This window comes from Tyto alba, unplaced genomic scaffold, assembly GCF_018691265.1.
Source record: "Tyto alba isolate M040663 unplaced genomic scaffold, T.alba_DEE_v4.0 Super-Scaffold_5, whole genome shotgun sequence".
Taxonomy (NCBI): Eukaryota; Metazoa; Chordata; class Aves; order Strigiformes; family Tytonidae; genus Tyto; species Tyto alba.
In genome coordinates this window covers 15,310,352-15,331,228 of record NW_024881326.1, presented here as the reverse complement: position 1 = coordinate 15,331,228, position 20,877 = coordinate 15,310,352, and the positions used below count along the sequence as shown (strand labels likewise).

At 36.9% G+C, this 20,877-nt stretch overlaps 1 long non-coding RNA gene across 7 annotated transcripts in view; it reads left to right on the top strand.

Annotated features, from left to right (window-relative positions):
* Positions 1–20,877, top strand: part of LOC116963788 — a 90,408-nt gene that overhangs the window by 23,536 nt on the left and 45,995 nt on the right. For all 7 annotated transcript variants that reach the window (XR_006166974.1, XR_006166973.1, XR_006166976.1 and 4 more), the window contains one exon: positions 2,664–2,801. This is a non-coding gene — a long non-coding RNA (uncharacterized LOC116963788). The remainder of the gene's footprint in view (positions 1–2,663; positions 2,802–20,877) is intronic.

The window sequence follows — 20,877 nt, the reverse complement described above, 5'->3', positions numbered from 1 at the left end:
AGGAAGTTTCCAGACCTGTGGGATTCACCACAACTTGTCTGCACAACACAGGTCCTTCAATGCAAATGTGAATCCAGAGGTTCAGAGCATAATGTTTACTACACATGTCTGTAAGGAATATAATGCAGCACAAACTATTTGAAGTGTTAATAGATTATGTAACAGCTTTCCTCCCCCAGCAAGCCTTTTGAAATTTTTATACAGTATCTTGGGCTAAAAATCTTTTTGAGCTGATGTACAACTTGCAGTAAACTTCAGGAAAGTATTCCTGTTACCGTTACTTCCTCCTTTTCTCCCTCTTTCTCTTCAATGTTATATATGGATCCAGGAACTTCTGGGCTGCTTAATCGAAAGGAGAGAGGCACAGGGTTCTGCATGGAAATCTGAAAGCCTCAGTGCAGGAAAGCTGTGCTGCTGACTAGTTTATCTCTGTTACTCTGCCAAACCCCCAGAGTTTGGCAGCCTGGGCCTTTTTTGCCTTTTTATATCTGTTAGGTCTTTTTCCTCCCTACCCTTAGAATGACCTTTGTAGCAATGGCTGCCAAATGTTACCCATATTAAATATGAGGATATGTATCAGCATCCACAAGACACATGGTCCTGAGCTGTTAAATCTCTTCTACTGGAGCAGCAGCCTGTGAATTGACTGAAGCTTTTGGAGTTAACACTTTAGGTTTGGTTATCTGAAAGTTATTGTAGCATCATGTCACCAAATTCTTTTCTCAGCTGTATCCTTGCTACTCCAGTGGGGAAGAAATTTGTTTCTGTCGTTTATGGTTAACCCTACTGTACACTTATACAATAAATGATAGTCTATATTTGTGGGTTAAATGAAGATTAACCATAGTAATAAAAAGTAAGGTTTCATAGCAATATTCAGAGTATTTTTTTAAAAGTTAGTTGAGATAATGTTGTGATGTAATGAAGGGAAAACTTGGATTGGGTGGGATTTTGGTGAATTTCTTTATTCAAATATTGCTTTCCTTTATTTAGATTTTCTTGCATGCTAGAACCAGGCACAGCCAGACATATTTTCCATCCTGATGAATGAAACAGATCTCAAGGAGTTTAGCTGCGACTGCTTCCCCTGCAAGAAAGATTGCTCTCTGTTGCCTGAATCATAATCTGAAGGCATGAAAACTATTCATCAGGAAAGCAGCATTTTAACTCCTTACATCTTGCAGCCTGATCTTTGCAGAGTAAAAAACCAAATCCTCGCCCACTGAAGTTGATCACAGTTTGCTTTGGGTTGTAATAAGTATACAAGGTCACCTTGATTACTGTGCATCAGTGTGGTCCTGACAGTATGTTTTTGATAAGACGGTCTATTGCCATGATTTAATCCAAATCTGTTTAATCGTATATAATCCACATAATTCAAATATAGTCACCAAGGATCCAGTTTTATAGCTGTACTGAGGGGAGAGAAAACTTATGTTATCACAAACCATGCTGACATCAGTGGGGTTTCGTATTGATGTAGGACTTAGTGCTGGCACATGCAATTACAGCAAAATTTGGGGTTTAGCATATTTGTAATTTGATGTATTTTTAGGAAGCGGTTGTTCTGAGGTAAGTGAGTAAATGAACTCTGGTCCACGTCCAAGAAAATCTCTGACTGAGAGTTATGTCCTGTGCTTATCCAAGGAAAATATATACAATAATCTGAAGTTATTTGTTGTGCAATTAAAAAAATCATAAATGTTTTGTTTATATTTTTGACTTAGAAATTTCACTTTACACAAACTACAAAAAGAGCCTATGCTCCTCCAGAGGCATTCTGTATTGTTTCAGAAATGTTTCAACTAAAACAAAAGATATTTGTCAACATAAGTAATCCACAGACATTACTGCAGTGTTACTGGTTATAATTTTCATGTTCACGATACCAGTATCAAATCATATTCCATTTGCGTTGCTGTTTTTTAATGTGATGCACATGCAGCTCTGGCCTAATGCCTTATAGCCCTGAATCTAAAAAAAACGTTCAAACCCATGGGTAACTGTAAACATCAGAATAAGCCCGTTGAAGTCAGTCCATGCATCTGTTAACTGCGCAAACTAATCCTTAAAAAAATTATGAAAAGGGTAAAAAGAAAACACCATGCTTTCCAACCCAATGAAACTCCATACATGCTTAAAATAAAATACTGGAATAAATAAATAGTGCATGATTTGAAAGACTGAATCCATACTTGTAACCATGGTTTATTGGTTATCCAGTAAAATCATAATATAAGGTGAACTTTTTTTGGCTTGCATACTGTATCACTTCTGGTGCACTTCTGACTTGACTTTTTTTTTTTTTTTTTTTTTTTTTTGGTGGCCATTTTGCAATTTTCTATGGATTTGTTTTGATTGTAAACAGGCATACACACTAGCTAAAGCCAGATAATTTCTTCTGGCCAGCTTTGCCAGTAAATCACTGAGCTATGTAATTGGGTTTCTATAAAATTATGCATTGTAAACTTGGGAATAAGTAAAACAAAACCAAAAACTTGATTTTTGTAAATAGTATCATTCCCGTGCAAAACTTCTGTTTTGACCTCATTCTTCTACTCCCTAACATGATCATTTTGATCGTTCTTTGAACACTGAACAAAAAGCAAACTACAGAATAAAATCCAAGCAAAACTGGTAATAAATTCTGGTTTGGCTTGTAGGTGGAGTTGAATATAATGGCTGCATTTGTGGTTAACTACAAGCAATATGTTATGAAGATGATGGTATTCAGAGACATACCCAAACAATTTGATTCAGATAAATTGGATACAAGATGTTGACCAGCATGAGAAGAACAGGTGAGAATCCTTGAGAGTGAAACTGAAATAATAAGTATTTTGATGGTCAGGAAAAACATTTCTCCAGTAACGCAATAGATCTTCTATCAGGAACTCAAAATACTAATTACAATCTGCCTATAGACTTATTATAAATGAAGTGGAGATAGAAACATGTTTATATTATGGGGAAGCTTATTTGCAGATGAGCAGGAAACCAGTCACACATCTTCACAAACGTAATTTTAGCTGTTTTAATTAGCAGGTTTGCTTTGATTTAATTTAATTCAGTGATTCCTTCTATCTTTACTGACACATGTGCAAATAAAATGTGCTGACCTGACTTCTGACATCCAGTTTCCTTTTTCATTTCTGTTTTTGTTGTTGTTGATTTCAGCAGTGTTTACAGTGAAATGATGGGGTCAACACTTCCTAACAGCATGGCCAACAGATGTAGTGTGGGGATGACAACTGTACATTTGAGTGGTCTTTTGTTACCCCAGCACTGACTGATTGCTGAGGTGCTGGAAGCCAGGGTGTCAAAGGCCATCAGAAGTCCTAATAGCCTCTAGATTCCAATTCTATTAAGGGTCGGAATGACAAAAAATATGCCTTTTTGTGTAGTTGTGGTAAAAGTACAGCGAGCTTGTTTGTTAGAGAATGAGACACTAGAAAGGAGCCCCATGTGTGCCTTTAGCAACTTATTGTAGCATGTTTGGCAACTTTGGGTTGAAGAGCAAGGTTTAAAAGCTGTCAGAATTCATATATTAAATGTTTAGAGATTTGGTGGTTTTATTTAACAGTGAAAGTAGTTACTGACAGAATAAAAACACATAGTCCAGAATAAAAATACCATATTAGTGTACTGACAAAAAAAAAAGAAATCTGTGTTGAATTTGCTGAGCTTTTTGTTGGTCTGAGTGCTTGGAAACTATTTTTTCTTCTTTATGTTGGAAGAGACAACTGCTAATGCACCAGGTGTTGTTCTCCCTTCTCTCTCAGCCCCTCCCTTTTGCAGTGCCTCACAGCTGTATGATAGGTAATTAAAACAATCACTGAAATGTTTCAAAGCTCTTGTAGGCTTTAGTTGACTTTTAAAATTCGTATTTGAAGAAGAATGGTAAAATTAATTTGTATCTGGCTCAGAAAAGTGCTCTTTACTTGAGCAATGGACTTTACAACATTGCCAACAAAAAGAATGAAATTAATATTATACTTGCCTTTATCTAGGGTTATTCTGTTAACTGTTTTATACTGGAAATTAATTTCAATATCATACAGATGTCTACAAGTCATGAATGCAGCAGTTCTAGCAGGCAGTCAGATAGCTCTCCTACTTCATAATCGTGGTAAAAATAATCATTCAAAAGGAGTAAACTTGCCAGGACAATTAAATGATTCCGCCTCAAGATAATGGAAAGACGAAGTTTATATTCCTGAACTGTAAAATATGTATGATTTAAAAGTGTTATTAAAGAAGTATTATGTGGTTATTTTGAAAAGAACGGTAATTTTACGGGTTCATTTTTCTACTGAAAAAAAAATACTTCAGAGACTGTGAGAAACTGAGACTTCTGGACAGGCAATTTTTGATGTTGAAACGCTCTTCTGTCTTTCTTCCCTGTCTCTATTTTTTGTGTTACAGTTCCCTGCTTCAGCAATAGTCTTTAGAAAACTTGTAATTCATTCATTATGGAATGCTTGGTCTATGGGACAGGATTTAATTCTTAAAATAAACTTCCTTGTAATATATTCTTTTTGATCATTTAAAACAACCCCTCATTTTTACAAATGGATGTGTTACGTCAGTGTAAAGTGGATCCTTTTCTCCCTTTTTGCCCTCCTCTTCTCATTTGTCCCTCTTTGGAGGTTTGTACTCTCTGGTATGGGCAGGAGTGGTGGCAACTGCTGCATGCAGAAAATACAAGTTCAGGAATTTTCAGTATGAATGGAATTGGTTCAGGCTTCAAAATTACTAATTAAAAAAAAGGCATGTAGGATGAAAGTTTTTGCATATCTCTCATTGGTTTGTGAATAATCCCTGCCTGGTATGTATGTCAATATGCATATAGAACAAGTGCTTTTACATGTGTACTTTTGAAAAGCTGACAGATACCAGGGAGCAGAGCTCAAGCCAAAAATATCAGTACTGACAAATTTAAATAATGACTCTTCTCCATTAATTTTAAAATAAATAGCTATTGTTATTTGTGCAAATATTTCCTGTTGATTAAAGACAGCATAATCTCTTCCTCTTTCTTTGTTCCCTTGTGAATATTTCTAACCACACACAGGTATTCCAAACAAATTTACAAATGTGGAAAAGAGTAAGACTTAAATACTCATCTGCATCTTTGCGTCAGCACAACTCAATTTGACAGTATATTTTTGCCAGGTGGAACAAAGAGCAATAAATTAGTTTTGAACATCTAGGATCTTGCATTATAAAGACTGCAACAGACTGTGTTCAAAATCAATTGTCAGAGTGATGGGGGATTAATAACTCTGGTACTGTAACCTTTTATGTATCTGCAGACTGGGTAAGAGCACATTTCAAGATCTGCTGCCATATTTCATTATTGCAACTTATATGTGAAAGACCTTTTTGATGCTTAAAAAAAGAAACAGATAAGTTTTTAGTAGAGCTGGATGAATAACTCATAATTAATTATTAATTCAGTGAATTTTGCCTCTTACTCTGTGGGAAGAATAAAAAAAAAGTTGTCAAAATTTTTCTTGAGTTCTATTGACTAGCTGGTTTTTTTTTTAATAAAAACTAGAAATCAGAATTCAAGGTGTGTTACTTATTTCTAATTGATAAGTCATATGGTATTGGTTTAATTCCCGAATTAACTGAGGACAAATACTAGAATAAATTCCATGATTCCATGTTTTATAAAAGTGTATTTAAAAATCCCTTTCTACATGCATGCAAGCTTGAAATCCGTTTTTGAAAGTGCTATTGAAAGTAAGAATCCAAGTACATGAAAATTGTTGGAAAGGAAATGCAAATGAATCAGGAAAATGGCCAAACCAAGTTCATTACAAGACACAAATGAGTTTCTGTAGGCTTCTGCAGTATTTTCCAGCTGTAGTTTTCCCTTAACTCCAGCACCCATTTTGGGAGAAGTCTACTAAATGCTGGGGATAAATATGGGAGCATGTAAATGAGGGCTTTATTGAATTTCCCTAGCTCCCCAGCTACTGTGTTGTATTTTATAACAGTGAAACTTTTTATAATAGTGAAACTTTTTATAATAGTGAAACCACATGAAGAGTTGTCATATTTTGTCTTTCTTCTCCTCTCAGCTGGCAAGTTTGCATCCCACCAGTGCGAGGTCTATCGGGCTAAGAGGCATCTATGCATTCTTCTGTGTTTTTTTAATATATGCACTTTATTTTGGTTTCTTCTTAAATAGAGGTAAAACAGTTAAATATTTCCCAACAAAATACACATATGTAATCTCAAGGGCCATGCATACCATCGAACTGTCATTTCCTTTGATTAACCTTCACCTGACCTCCCTCCCTAAGGCAGTTTCAGATCCTTTTGTTCCTCCATTTAAGTATTGCACTCTATCAGGTGAGTACATCTGTCATTCAAGAGCTGGCCATTTTACTAGAGAACTCGGTGGAGATGTTGTAAGGGAAAGTTATTCAGGATCTGTCACAGACTAGGCAACCCAGTCTAACGTGCAGAGCTGGTATCATTCGCTGGATGTATCTAGAACTGTAAAGGAAGAAGAGCTTGCATAAATGAAGCTGAAGATAGCTGAATTTTAAGAGTGTATATTAATTGTTTTATGAATATCATAAAATACTTAAGATCAGAAAAGGATCATGACTGAGATCGTCAGGACTTTTTTGTTGCAACTCCTTCATGTCAGGAAGTGCTAGTCTGTGGAGAACAAAATTACTGACAGGGGAGGATCAGAGTTAATGAATCACCACCTTTACAATGGTAGAGTTTGGAAATTGCCATGGTAGTTGATTTTAGCATTTTTAAACCCAGCAGGTTTGTGTTCCATCTCATTTTTATTTAAAATCTACAGATAGCAAGAAAATGAAAATGAAAAAGTCCAGAAGCAATAAAACATTTCAAAGTTATTCACGCCTATAAATTTCACCCGTTTCAAACAGAAATTTTTTTGGGCGGCAGTTTGAAAGAAATGTTAATGCTTTAAGTCACAGCTTGGGACAATTTTAAAATTTTATTTATTTCTTTTTTAATCCTGAAAATTCATCTAGGATAAATAATATGGAACTGAGATATTATGAATCCAGCCAGATAACACATTTGGCTGACAGCAATGAAGAGCAAAGCCTACATCGAATCTGTAGCTTCTGCTTATGTAATAGAATATTTTTTTGAATTATAATAAAGGCCATGTGTGATGAAGTATCCCAAAGCAAGCTGGTGTAGTGTCTCGTGGTGGTTCCTAAGAGCTAAAACTATGCACCTTGATTCTAGGTTTAATTTGACTATTGAATCTCATATCTTTTCCTAATAGATTAAAAATGTGCTATCAGAAGCATCAGCATCATATCAATTCTTATGGATGAGGATTGAATCATTCCTAAAGTCAGTCTCTGATGAATTAAATAGGTTGGACTTCCTTAACATTTCATTATCAGGCACAATTTACAGATCTTACATGATTTTTGTAGATACATTTTTCCCCTTTCCGGGCTTGTCCTTTTTAAATTATGGTTTGAAGTTTGAAGAACAGAGTCTAAGTATGCAACATTTCATGATTTCTACTCATCCCCCAAGATTGTGAGTCTCACTGAAAAATAGTGAGTTTTAAAATAAGAACCGTACCGTAAGATTTTCTGTGCAAATGTTGAATGCTGGATCCATTCCTCTGCAGAGAGTTTATAATCTATATTTTAAGCTTTTATTCATGCTGGCTTTTTTCCCATTCTAGTGAGCAAGTTACATTTTATAACATGTGGAAGCAGACATGGTTACAGATGCAGAGCGGAGATGTTTGTGAGAACTGCCAACATGACAGGGTTGGTAAGTCTGTACCGGCCAGCAGCACCGAGGTTCTGCTCCGGTGTGGTTTGCTGAGCAATGTTTCAACTAATACCTAGAAAAAGTCATCATAGAATTCCACAGGGATTGTAAAAATCCCAGTTTTGGAGTAAATGTGACCTGTTATTGTCCCTATTAAGTTTTTTGCAAATGATTCTCCAGAGAAAACTTTTTCTATGAAATCCTCTCCAAAACCAATCTGCTCTCCGTGAATGTTCTGTAGTGACAGAGATGTACTCACCTGGTGCACTGAAGAATTTAAATAGAAGAACAAAAAGAAACTGAAATTGCCTTAGGGATTGAGGTCAGGTGAAGGTTAATCAAAGGAAATGACAGTAAAATGGCATTCATGGCTCTTGGTACATTTTTAATCATTCCTCTCTCATAAAAGACACAAAAGATGTGCAACTTTTTACCACTTTATTTAGTTAGGGATGATTCTTATTTTTGTCTTGATTATTTTAAAATATCATTTCTTTTACATTTCTCTCATAGATTTAGATCCTGAAAGCTTGCATTGCAGTGACTTAAAAATGTGTGTGGGAAATTGAGAATCTGTGTGTGGGGGGAAGAAGAATGTTAAGAATAGGGAGTAATTTTCCCCAGAATATCTCTCATTTTATCTTCTCTTTCTAATGTGATAGATTTTGAAGGATTTCTGGAAGTCATGAGTGTAGGGAATAAATACTCAGAAAAGCTAAATATTCACATTATTACACAAGTGTCAGGCTAAATGAAGTCCATGAATGCAACTACTGCAAACAAGAATAGTTTCTTTCAGACTCTGCTAATCTACAGGTAATTACTCTGGTTTTAAGTATAGATGTTTTATATATTTTTTAAAAAAAATCTTAGAACAACCTTAATGATTACAATGAAATTTTAAAGTCACGTCTTAGTTTGTGGGCTGTTGGTTATATTCTGATTTTATGTATGTGAAAAGGCCCCATTTAGGAACATTTATTTTCCAAGCTTCATGTTGTCACTTTATGCTAGTCACCTTAGATAACTTTGGCATAACTACAACAGGAACAGGAGCAACTTTATGTAACTTATAACTGCCTGAGGCAACTTTTAAAAAATGTGAGCAATGCATTTTCTTTTTTTTCCAAGTCTGTTTATATAGTTCCCTTCCCCCTGTAATGCAGAGAATCTTAACGGATATATATTAAACCCAAACAGCTCTCAGCTGGGGTAACTTGGCTATAACAAATGTATTCTCCCTGCTCTTTAGATCATATGCTATGAAACGTTATGCATCAAGTACCTTCAGCAATGCAGCTGGGAGCCAAGCTTAGGCGAGACCTTGCAGTGTTAAGCCTTTGGAGAGGAATGGGTGGCTTAAAGAAAACATATTACTGCAGACCCATGCTATATTATCACCACTGTGAGTTGCAGTAAAAAAAAAACCAAAACAAAACAAAACACCATCTTTTACATCTTGGGGGAGAAAAAAAATAATCTGGAAGTCATTTCTTTGTGTGTCGTTGTGCTGTTTATGGCTGTGACTGCTACTGGTATTGTGGCACTTTTCTGCCAGATCCCACATAGCAAACGCTGCCACATGGGTGCCAGATGGGCTGTTTGCCAGGGAGCTGGAGGAGGAGGGAAAGCCCTGTTCTACCCTGCAAATGCCGTTGGGAAAAAGCCTGCCAGGCAATTATTGGAAAAACAGAAAATTGGTCAAAAATGGAAAAGATGTATCAAAAGTCATTGGGTGGAGGTTGAGTTGAGTTTACCCCAAGGTTCCTCAGCCATGCAGGGAAGGGAAGAGAAACACGGCTGGGAAGGCTGAGCTCCGGTAATTGGAGCATAGTGCCACACAGCAACAAGTGACTGACTTTGCAGACACAGATAGATGAGTAACTTGAGTATTTTCACATTTACAGGATTTGGCTCTGTGATTTTATGATGCTGTAACAATGTCAGTGTTGTGTTCATGGAGGGAATTTTTCAAAGATACTCAGCATCAGCCCAAGCAGCTGACTATCTCACCCATAACTTCCCTGTCTTGTAAAACTTCTGTACTAGTAATAGAAATATAAATAATTTTTGATGTGTCTTCGGCAAAATAGGAATATCTGTTTAAGGAAAAGAGTAAAATGTGAGAGAGATCATTTTAACTGCAAACTGAATACCTGAGTTGAAGACAACATTAACTTCTGACAACTGGAAAACTATTGGACTGAAAGAATGTGATCTTTTTTTCATAAGCAACGATTTGACTTCAGAATTTTTCTAAAGTAAATACTAAAGAATCATAGATAATTATATATTTATTTTTAAAGTATCCTATAAAAATAGTCTATTATGCCCGTATACCCAAATTATTCAAATACAGGAAGTATTAAGTTCGTTTGAGCATTTTTGTTCCAACCATTCAGATCAGCTTCCAAAACATAATTAGTAAATTTCTTTAAAGGTTTCTTTTTAAAAGTGGCTGAATTTCTTTAGACTTTAATTTTTTTCCAAAAAAAGCAGAGTTGACTGGAGAAAGTACTGAGTCTACCAGTCAGTGGAAGAAACTGAGGCTGAAATCTCCCAAATGCGGTGTTCGAACACATTTAATTGATGTGCATTTTTCCTGCCTGAGTTGACAGTCAAAATAGTGGGGGATGGGAATGGATTCAGCCCCACACCCCTGGTCTGAACACCCCAGGGAGCATCCTGTGCTGGTGGGCTGGGAGGACCACTGGGATCATCGCTCCATCTCCTGCCCCTGGATCCCATCCCAGGACTGCTTGTGAGGACAAGAGCTTTCCCTCTGAATGAAGCTGGATTAATGATTTTGGGTGTTTTCCATGTTGCAAAATGACTGTGGGATAAAATATGAGTGTTTACAGTTTCCCCTGTGGGCAGAGAGCGGGGTTTTGTGTTCAGTCTTGGCTGAAGCTGCGGCGAAGGCAATGAAGTAGCTGAAGATCAGAGGGGAAGCTCTGCTCAATGTCTTGCAGTCTTGTAGGCTGGTTTTTGCCTCTTGTCCTGGATTAACAGCTCACCCACCCTGAGAGGGGGGTTCAGATTCAGGAAGCTCATTTAAGCATATAAGTAATATAATAAATAACGATAGCGGAACAGCAATAACATGCTTTTGCATTTCTTTTTGCTCTCTGTTTGTGGAGAGAAACCTCCTATGAAAGTATTCTCAGGTAATGTACTGGTTTCTGTTGGAATAAATTGGTTGTCTCAGTTTGATCTCCAAGTCTTCTGATAAAAACAATATTTTTTTTTGTACCTTATTAGAAGCCTCATTGAGTCCAAACCCTGACAGATCTTTGCTGCGTGTGAGGGATCATCGTAGGTCAATGATGTACTGAGTACAGAGGATCCTGTACCTGTGGTGTAGCTGTCCTGATGATAAACCAAGGGGTTTGTTTCTGCTGCTTGCATGTTTCCACATGCATTTTCCACTCTTTCACCAAGATGCAGTGATGCTTAGGAGAAAATTCATGCTGTCTAATTTTAGATATCCAATTTAGGTTGCTTCTGGCTGTAGCAAAGCACCAGCTCTGCTTGCTGCAAATCCAGAAACGTTTCTTCAATTGCAGAGTCAGCTTCTTGCTGAAGCCTATCTCTGGGCGTGCAAGAAAGCACAGTGAGGAGCACAGCTCTGCGACATCTCAGTCAAGGCTGTTCCCCTGCCAGGGCTTCTGTTGGGCAACTGGGCTCTGACCTGAGCACCTAAATCAGATCCCTTGTGAGTACAGAACCAGTCATTTCAGGGCTGTTCATTTTTTTGTAAGAGTTCCTGTGATAAATCCTCAATATAATCAAGGTTTAAAAAATAAATAAGCCAAAGCCAGTGAAAGCATTTCTAAGCGGGCAAAGTTTCACACTGTCTTTGGGGTGAACCATAGGTTTCACCAGATGCCAAGTCAGTTGGGAATTAGCTATGTGATAACCTGCTGCCAGCTGGGTCATTGCTTCTCCAGGTGTTTTGCACTATTGGTTCTCGCAACACTAAAAACACTCAGAAGCACAAGGTAGCCATCTCTTTTGTCAAATTAGGTAAGGTAGACACCCTTCCCAAGGTTATTTGTTCTATCACGTGAAGTAAATTTAGTGCTTAATACATGCCAAAATGGAGGCTAACGTTTTTTGAGAGATTTTAATCTGAAAATATCCTTCGAGCAGTTATTCCCTTGTATTCTTTGCTACAGAAGGATGGGTATTATCTGAAAGAGGGCATTAAAAATGGAGACATTTCTTTATAGGGTTAGTTTAGAAACATGAACCACAGCAAGAGCTGGCTGGAAGGAGATACCTTTACAATCAGGGATGTTGGCTATATGAGAATCATCAGAAATTCAGGGGAATTGTGGCTGCCTGGACATCCGTGAGAGGCTTTGGACAATTTACTGTGGCCACCTGTGGTTATTAGTTTAGAAAATGTGTCACTATTTTACTCTGGCATCTGTTCAAAGTACTAATTCTGTGGATCAGTGTCTTTCAGATGAAGAAAGTGAAATCCTTTTTTGCCCCTGGTGTCTGAGTAAATTGATATCAAATACTCTAATGAAAAGACAACTGTTGTCAGCAGAGCCAAGCAACAAGAAAATCTGGGACAGGAGGTAACTTCATGATGGATTCTACATCCTCAGGGACTTTCTGGGCTCTGAGGATTAATTTTCTATTACATCCACGTGTGGGGCTTTTCTTAAATACACTTTCACTAACAACTTAATACTTTTTTTTCAATTACAGTATCATAAAATGCTACAACTTTCTGTCCTTCTGCCACTTAGAGGCCAAATGTTTTCATCGTTGTGACCATTGTTGCCACCTTTTACTTTTCCTTAAATGAAACTTCTCTCTGCTGCCCCACTGAAGCCATGTTTTTGAAGAGAAAGGATACTCTGCACATGAAAAAAAAAAAAAGAAAATGAACCTTGCGAACTGTACTTCTGAAGTAGTTTTTTAGGGAACCCTCGTTTCCATGATAGCTGACTTGGTCTCCTGAAAGTGTAATTTATAGGCTTGAAAAGCCTTCACCAGAAATGCCTATTCTCATTATTTTTCTTCTGTTGGTTCATAGTATGTTATTATATTTATTGTATTATATTAATGTACATGTTATTTATTTTAGGATGTTTATTTCATATATAGTAACTCTAAGAATGCATTCATAAAAAAATGGGGCACTTTTACCTGCCACAGTGTCCACACACTTGACTATGACAGGAGACAGAGCCAGAGCATGGCAGAGCAGTAGTTTCCTGCACCAGCCTTATACTGTACAGAAAAATGAATTGTTCAGGGTATGACAGCATATGACCGAATGTTTTATAAATAAGTTGGATTTAGGTAACAATGGGTTACAGCCTATCATAGGAAAGTGGTCAGTAGCTCAAATAGTTCTTAGTTCCCCATCTAGAAGTGTAGGAGGTTGGAGAAGCAAAAATGGATAGCATAAGATGTCTGAACAGTACCTGTGCACTAAGGAGAGTCTGAAGTGTTTGTGAGGCTTTTTTCACCTTGTGGAAGATGGATCAGTGTTGCCAGTCACACAATATCACTTCTGGGAGAACAAGGCTTTAGAGGGCTTCTTTGCCTGGGGACTTACTGAACCGTTTGATGTTGACATCAACAAGGAATAGAGGCATTGATTTTACAGGACAGCTCAGAATTCTTCTATTTGGGAAATACTAAGCTAGTTGCCCCCCCAAAATAGTAACTTTGGGATTTTTTATGATTTTATAGCAAACGGTATTTTAAAATCCAGAATACAATGCATTGAGGAGTTGGAGACAATGTCTGTGGAAGGAGCTTGAGCGGATACGGAGCTGTCTTGGGGGAGCTTGCTGTTCCTCAGGGTAGAGCAGAGGTTCCCTGTGCAGGCACAGGCCAGGCTGGGACCGGGAGCGGGAGCTGTGTCCCCCAGCCAGGATAAGAGTGGGCCAACTGAACTGTTGGTATCCACTGGAAAATAAGGCTGCACAGATGCTTTCCTACACGTTTTCTACCTGTCTCCTTCACGAAGGAAAACAGGTAAAATTCCTTCTGAGGCAGTGTTCATAAGAAACAACATCATCGTGTGACAGTGTACAGGACATAAACTGATCCGAGTTAATCTTCTCTGTTTTCGTCTGCACCTCCATTTTACAAAATAAAATTGGAATAAAATTATGACCACAAAACCTGATTTTTGCCTCAGTTCTGTCTTCAATACAGAACTACCTGACAATTAATATTTGTGTATACCTTTTGAAATATCTGACCTTTGGGGAGTTGACAGAGCTATAATATTAGTCTTTGTATGCTAGCCTGGCTTTTAAACTCCCTGCCTAGTGGATGTAAGTTCAGTGGATACAGATCTGAAACTTGATTTCCTCAGTATAGCTGCATTAGCATTCAGCTGTGGGTATGTAAGATAATAGTATTAAAAGCAACCTTCCATCCTGTTGTCATGGATGCAGCACAGCCCAATCCTGGTAGCAGTATACCACCAGTCTTTGTACAATCTCATTTTTATCTACAAATTTTAATTTAATTATACCAGAAATTCTGTAAGGGTATATAATATATGATTTTATTTTCTGTTTTAAGCATTAAAATGTAAGAATTGAGCAGCTCATGTTCTTTGTCCATTGCTCATTTTTTCTTTGCATTCCAAGTATCTGTCAGTATTAGTTATGAGACTGTGTGAAATAAGTAGCCATGAAAGATGCCTGCTTTTATGACAGAATGAGTGGTTTCATGAATTTTAAAGGAGCACATTTGTATTTTCTGTTCTTGAACTACATGGGCTACTCACAAATATGACAGAAGATAATTGTTTGAGGAATTATGATGCCTTTCAAGATTTTGCAGGATATTACTATTTTCATAATCTTTCATTTATCAGGTTATATGGCTTGATTTATTTATGTATGTAATTTGGAAATTAAAGTACTCCCATTCTGTCAGCATAGGTACATGTTTTCTTCATATAGCTCATACTCCTGTTAGCAAAAATAATGAATGTGCTAATTTTTTTGTCAGTTATTAAAGAAACGTGTCAGAATCAGAGGGTAGTCAGGTATTATTCTGGGCCACGTGAGACAGTATGGAACGGTACGTATTGCTCTATCAATGCCTTAGGATGGTGGGAGCGTGTATTTCAATATCTAGCACTAACTGCCACTAGGCAGTGTGTGTACTGCAGTTTGTTAAGATTTAAATGAATGCATTGTTAGCACTGACTTCAACAGGGATTTTGTGTGAGTGAGTAAAGGCTTCAAGCCTTTAATTGACTAAGAAAATCTTTTTAGTTGTGATTAGAGGGACAGATACTCAGCTGGTGAGAACTGATGGTGCTCCATTGAATCAATTTTCATACCCTGTCTGAAGTCAATGGAGCAGTGTTCATTTATAACCCAATACCTGGCCCATTATTATGAAAAAAAAATGTTTCAACTCTGATATTTGAGTGGTCCGGTAACATTTTAGCAGGGAGCTGCTTGGCTTAATTTTAAAAATTTCATCAAAATAAGTGGTAAATTTCCTTGGCTAATAAATTCAGTGTCATGAGCTATTTTTATTTGGTTGGGAGTTTGAGTGTAGAAACCTATGACTCTGTCCTATTTGCCTGAAAGCATGGTGGCCTACTTGCCATACTTTCATATTTATCATACAGTTGTCTTTTTAAAGACTAAAATGAAGCATCTCTAAATCTGTATGAAATATTTCTGTATGAAGCATCTTTATATCTATATGAAGCATCTTTTAAAGACTAAACGAAGCATCTCTATACCCTTTTCTGTTTTAGTCATGATGTATTTGTATTTTTTCTCTTGGTAATCTTATCACACTTTTCATCCTGTGATAACTGCATAGTAGGATTTTATTTTATGGTGAAAAATTCTGAATATCTTGATGTATTAAACTTGTTCATAACATCTGAATTTTGTTGCTGAAAATCCCCTCTCAAAATTCTCTGCACGCCCATAATTAAACCACTCTGAAGGTACAGTCAGAAAAACAAGGCACCAACATTATGGAGTGAAAATTAAAGAGGCAAAACATCAGAGTGTCTACTGTATGTGCCTGCTGTTAGACACTCAAGCATGGAGAACAGGATACACCTCTATGGATGGATAGCTTTCCTTATTAAAAAAACACAGTAGGACGCACAGTAGGGGAACACACTAAAACAAGGCTTTGTAGTAATTTCCTTGAAAGAAATTTCCCAAGATAGCAACTTGAAAAGCTTTTAATCTTACGGCTAGCTATATAGTGAGTTTTACTGTAGGTGGTATAAAAAAAAAACATTGGATTACAGCTGATCTGGTAGAGTTGGTCTAAAGCCTCTTCCCTTCCAGCCTTCCTTCTCAATGAAAGGATTAGAATTTCCTTGCACCAAAATGAGGGTTGAATAGATCGATGTGACTTCTGGCATATTTAAGAACTTCAAATACATGTCTCCCAAGTTTGAAATTATGTTAGAAAATAAAAAACCCACCTTCACCATCTGAAATACTTGATCAGTCATGCTGCTTTGCAATACTGAAGCGATCATTGGATCAAGGTTTATTCTACTTATCTGAATTTGAAACTACTGTCACTTGCATTTTTGAGCTGATATTTTATTTTTTGTCTCTGAACAGTGCCCCTTACTACTTGGGAGGAACATAAAGTGTTTCTCATAAACTACTGAAGAAGTATCCTATGTGACCATATCCCTCAGCAGCTCTGTGTGCTGCAGTGTACCAGCAGCCTCCTCTCTGGACTTTGCCTGATTTGTGCTATCTATTCCACATGACTATTAAACTTCAAAGTAAAAAAAAAATATATCTGGAGAAATTCCCATGCAAATATGCTGGAAGGCTGTCATGTATGTTATGGTTGCCTGATAACCCTTAAACCAGCGTGACTGCAGGCTGTGCTGTGCTCGGTGCCTGTTCACATGTCAAGGGCCATACTCTGAAATCCTGCAGCCTTTTCTCAACCGTACACTCCTGCGTTTTGGTGTCATGACTACGAGGTGGTGGCCCCAGAAGTCTGGTACAAGGAGCTGGAGGCTGTAGGTGCAGCAGATGCTGCGCACCCTCTCCTACCACTGGAGCCAGCCAGGACCAGGGTACCCAGCACCTATGTGTGTGAGCATCCACGGAAAAGATTTAACATCTTGTACCTATCTTGTGTCAGCCACTGTGAGCTGAGATCAGGGAATGAACATGTCTGATAATGTGTTTCACATTGAAATAATTAAAGAGAATTGTTGCTGGAGGGAAATGTGCCTTTAAAAATTAACCCTGACATCTCTCTGACAATTTGGCTTATTACAAGAGATTCCTTTCTTTTTTCCTCTTTTTTTTTTTTTTTTTTTTTTTTCCAGTTTTACTAAACTTGGTATGCATTTTTCAGCACCTTAGAAAATGTAGAGCCTTTGAAAACTTCCTTGTATGAGCAGTCTATATCTACATGAGCAGTCCCACCTATTTTCTGCAGAACTACTCGTAGGACCAATGTTTAAAGGACTGGGTCTGAAGTAAATGACACATTCTGCTATGCCCTGGAGCCTGTGCTAGTTATTATTGTTTGAATCTATCTCTTGTTTGCATATATTGCAGTCTTCTATCATATGGGGTGCCAGTTTTGAAATCTGAATGTTGTTTCTCAAATAACCATTGAGCATCTTGCTTTTTTATTTCTCCTTTTGGTGAAATAAGTCCTTGGAAATAAAAAGTAATAATTTCCATAAAGCACTAAAAGTTTTAAAATGTTCTTTTTGATGGAGCTAGAGTATTTGAAAACAAATATAAATGCCCAGAAAAGTGGTATCATTTATTCTTAAAATTCTAGATATGGCAACAAGAATTATATTCACTTTTTTGTGATCAGTGGAAAGTTAAATATGCAACCAGGTATTGGTGTTCAGGAAGTTTGGTTTCACTATACTGTGGCTATAAGAGTTATTTACCAATTCAAGAACTGTGAAACTTTTTATTGGGGTGTATTCCCTTATTTTCAGTTCTCCGTTTGATCAAAATTTATTGATTCAGGGATAGGAAGTTTTGTGTTTCTCTTAGTTTGATTATTTGCTAACTAATTTTAAGCTGCATTTAAAGACTCTAAAGGGCATACGAGGTGGCAGGACTGGCTGCCTGATGCTCAGGATGCTTTTCATCTGTTTGGTGTCACTTGAGCTGCCTCAGACTGTGTGGGTTTAAAGGGCTGTCTCCCTCCTGTGTGCCTGCCAGTCACTGGGAGGAATTCAAATGCATTATTCCAGCTGCGATGGCTTGGAACTGTGTGATTCTCTGGCCTGAGGAATGGCTGAGGTGCTGCTAAGGCATTTTGCACTTTCAATTCTGCCACTAAGAAAATAGACAAGCAATTTTTCCTTCAGATGCTGAAAAGTTTTTGGATTTATGTGTTTTTTTTTGTTGTTTTGTTGTTTTTGTTTGTTTGTTTGTTTGTGTTTTTTTTTTGTTTGTTTGTTTGTTTGTTTTTTAAATAATGTCTGACCTCACAGGAGGAAAATACAGTAAAATACACAGGAGCAAGCACATACTTTTAATCTGTATTTTGCACTTCTCAGTTTACAGGCTGGATTCCTATTTGACATGATCTGCATCCATTGGCATACGCCCATTTGGTGTAATCCTGGTTTACACCTGTGGAGAATTTGATTGCAGGAGCCAAACCCTCCTTTCCTTAGTCCAGGGGAAGAGATTCAGCCCTGTATTTCCTCTTCCACTGAACTTTTAACAATTTGGTTATCTTGGGCACAATTCTTCAAGATGCTCAGTACCCTCATGAGCACTTAAATCAGGATAGCAGATGGTTTGTGATACTTCTTAGGACTGGGTGCTTCATTAACTAAAATTGAAACCATAAAATACTTTAAAAACACTCCTCAAAAACATTTTTCTTGGCTTGGGAAGGATTTTTACCCTTTTTATAAAAACAGCCACTAAAGAAGTATCTGTTAGTTCCTGTGACATTTGCTATAAACCTAGTTGTACAGAACATTGCTGGTACGTTCTTTCTGGCTATTAAAGGCTCATTAAAAAAATTAAAGTCTCCACAATTTACAATATTTTCCATTGAAATAGCATGTTAACACATTTCTTTAATCAGTGTGTAACTGTCAAGGGAAAGAACAATTCATCTAGTATATGCATACATTAGAAAAAAAATATCAGATTTAAATTTATTTGTTTTATATTCAGGGGTTTTTTGAAGGAATTCCTGCAGGGAAATGGTTAATCTATTTTTAACTAAAGCTTACTTTTGTAATCTATCCAGTGCTTAGAGTTCTGTCATTGATCTATGATTTATGTGATTTAAACCACCTCTTGGCTGTAACATTGGTTTCTATCCAAGATGCTGAGCTGAATACTAATTACGAGATCAAATTTATGCTATTGGGCTAAGCAGCTGAAGGAGCTTTCCATGCAGGACTCCCTTAAACCATGCCACTGTTGAGCATTAGTGAAATATTTTTTTGGGGGGGAGGGGGAAAAATGCTGGAAAAGGGAAAAAATATTGCAGGAAAACTGAAGTGTCCTTTGAAAGCTTTATTTTTAGTTCTCATGAATGACTGTACAGGGCTATATGCAGATATTCAGTGTGTATAAGCCTGTGAATATGCACATGGTTATGTTTTTACAGCAGAATCTCACTAATTCACCCTAACGATTGGGAAACCCACTGAGAAAAGCCAAATGGCATGAGTGAGCAAACAAATAAATAAGATTGAGGATATTTTATTCCAAGACGTATTTTATGCCTTTATTTTGACAAGTATCATGTTGTCAGAATGATTTATGGTATTTCATAGCATACCAGTAAATGCACTGTAGTATGGTTTCTTACAGTAAGAAAGTCTTAGTAACAATAGCTTTGCTTTACCTCTCCTTAAAGCATTTTTTCTGAGAAATAAGCCGAGACTACCAATTTTATAGAAAACATAGGTCTTAGGCTTTCCATCGGCAAGAATGAGTAACACACTTCCATTTGCCTGCATCACCTTTGCAGAGGAGGTTGAGATGGAAGCAATTTTCTTGGGCATAGGTAGTCAAAACATGTTCAAACAGCTCTGAATTCAAAATCCAGTTTGAATAAAAATGAAATTTTCTACAGGAATTTTGTTGATTATAGGCAGTTTTGAGAGACAGTGTGTTGCAATGCATCATTTGACTTTCATTTCTGTTGGTATAATGTTGAAGTGCTTTATTTTGATGATGCTGAAATGTTTTAATTAATTTAGTTTTCTGTTTTTTTTTTTTTTTTAATTTTAAATTTCTTTTATTTACTTTATTTATAGTGTAGTTGTTATGTTTACTGTATGCTTTGTCTTATATTTTGTAACATTTGGGTAATTTTAACATTTTAATACTACCACTGCATATTAATAAAATGTTACATTTCCATAAAATCTTTTCATAATTTCAATTTTGCAGTAATCTTTTAAGATTTTATTTCCCTTCTGCACACATAAAAATATTGGAATTTCTCACAGAATAGAAATTTCAGGTTGCAACTATTTCTCCTGTCTTTTTTACTTCGGGGTGGTGTGTTGTTTTGCCCCCAGGGGTCTGGAGATGCAGTCTTGGCCAACAGATTAATGTATAGGATGCAGGTGGTGTCATCAGACGTACACAAGGAGAAGGATTTGGATTGTCTTTTGTTTTCCCTGTGACATCTGTATTGCCATCAGTGAGAATTGTTGTTTTGAACCTCGTGCAATGAGATGTGTGTGCTTACATGCCTTCCCCCTCACCGAGGTTATAGCGTTGTGGCTGGAGTCAGCAGGCCATCCCGCTTGGTCCGTAGGAGGCCCTTTAGTGGGGAATTAGTTTCCTTTTATCCTTATTTTTGCTCACTTTAAAAACAAAACAAAAAAACAAATAAAAAAACAGAAACAGAAATAAAACAGAAAACCTTGAAAAAGTTTCTTCCAAGGGCATTTTTAGACTAACAATCTCTGGCTGTGTATCTATTGCTTGCTTTCTTCCATGTTTCTCATTTCTCTCATTTTCTAATATGTAGAAACTTACATTTCAGTTAGATTTTTTTGCTTTTTAAAAATTGTATTTATTTATACTCCGCTTGATATAATATTTTATGTGT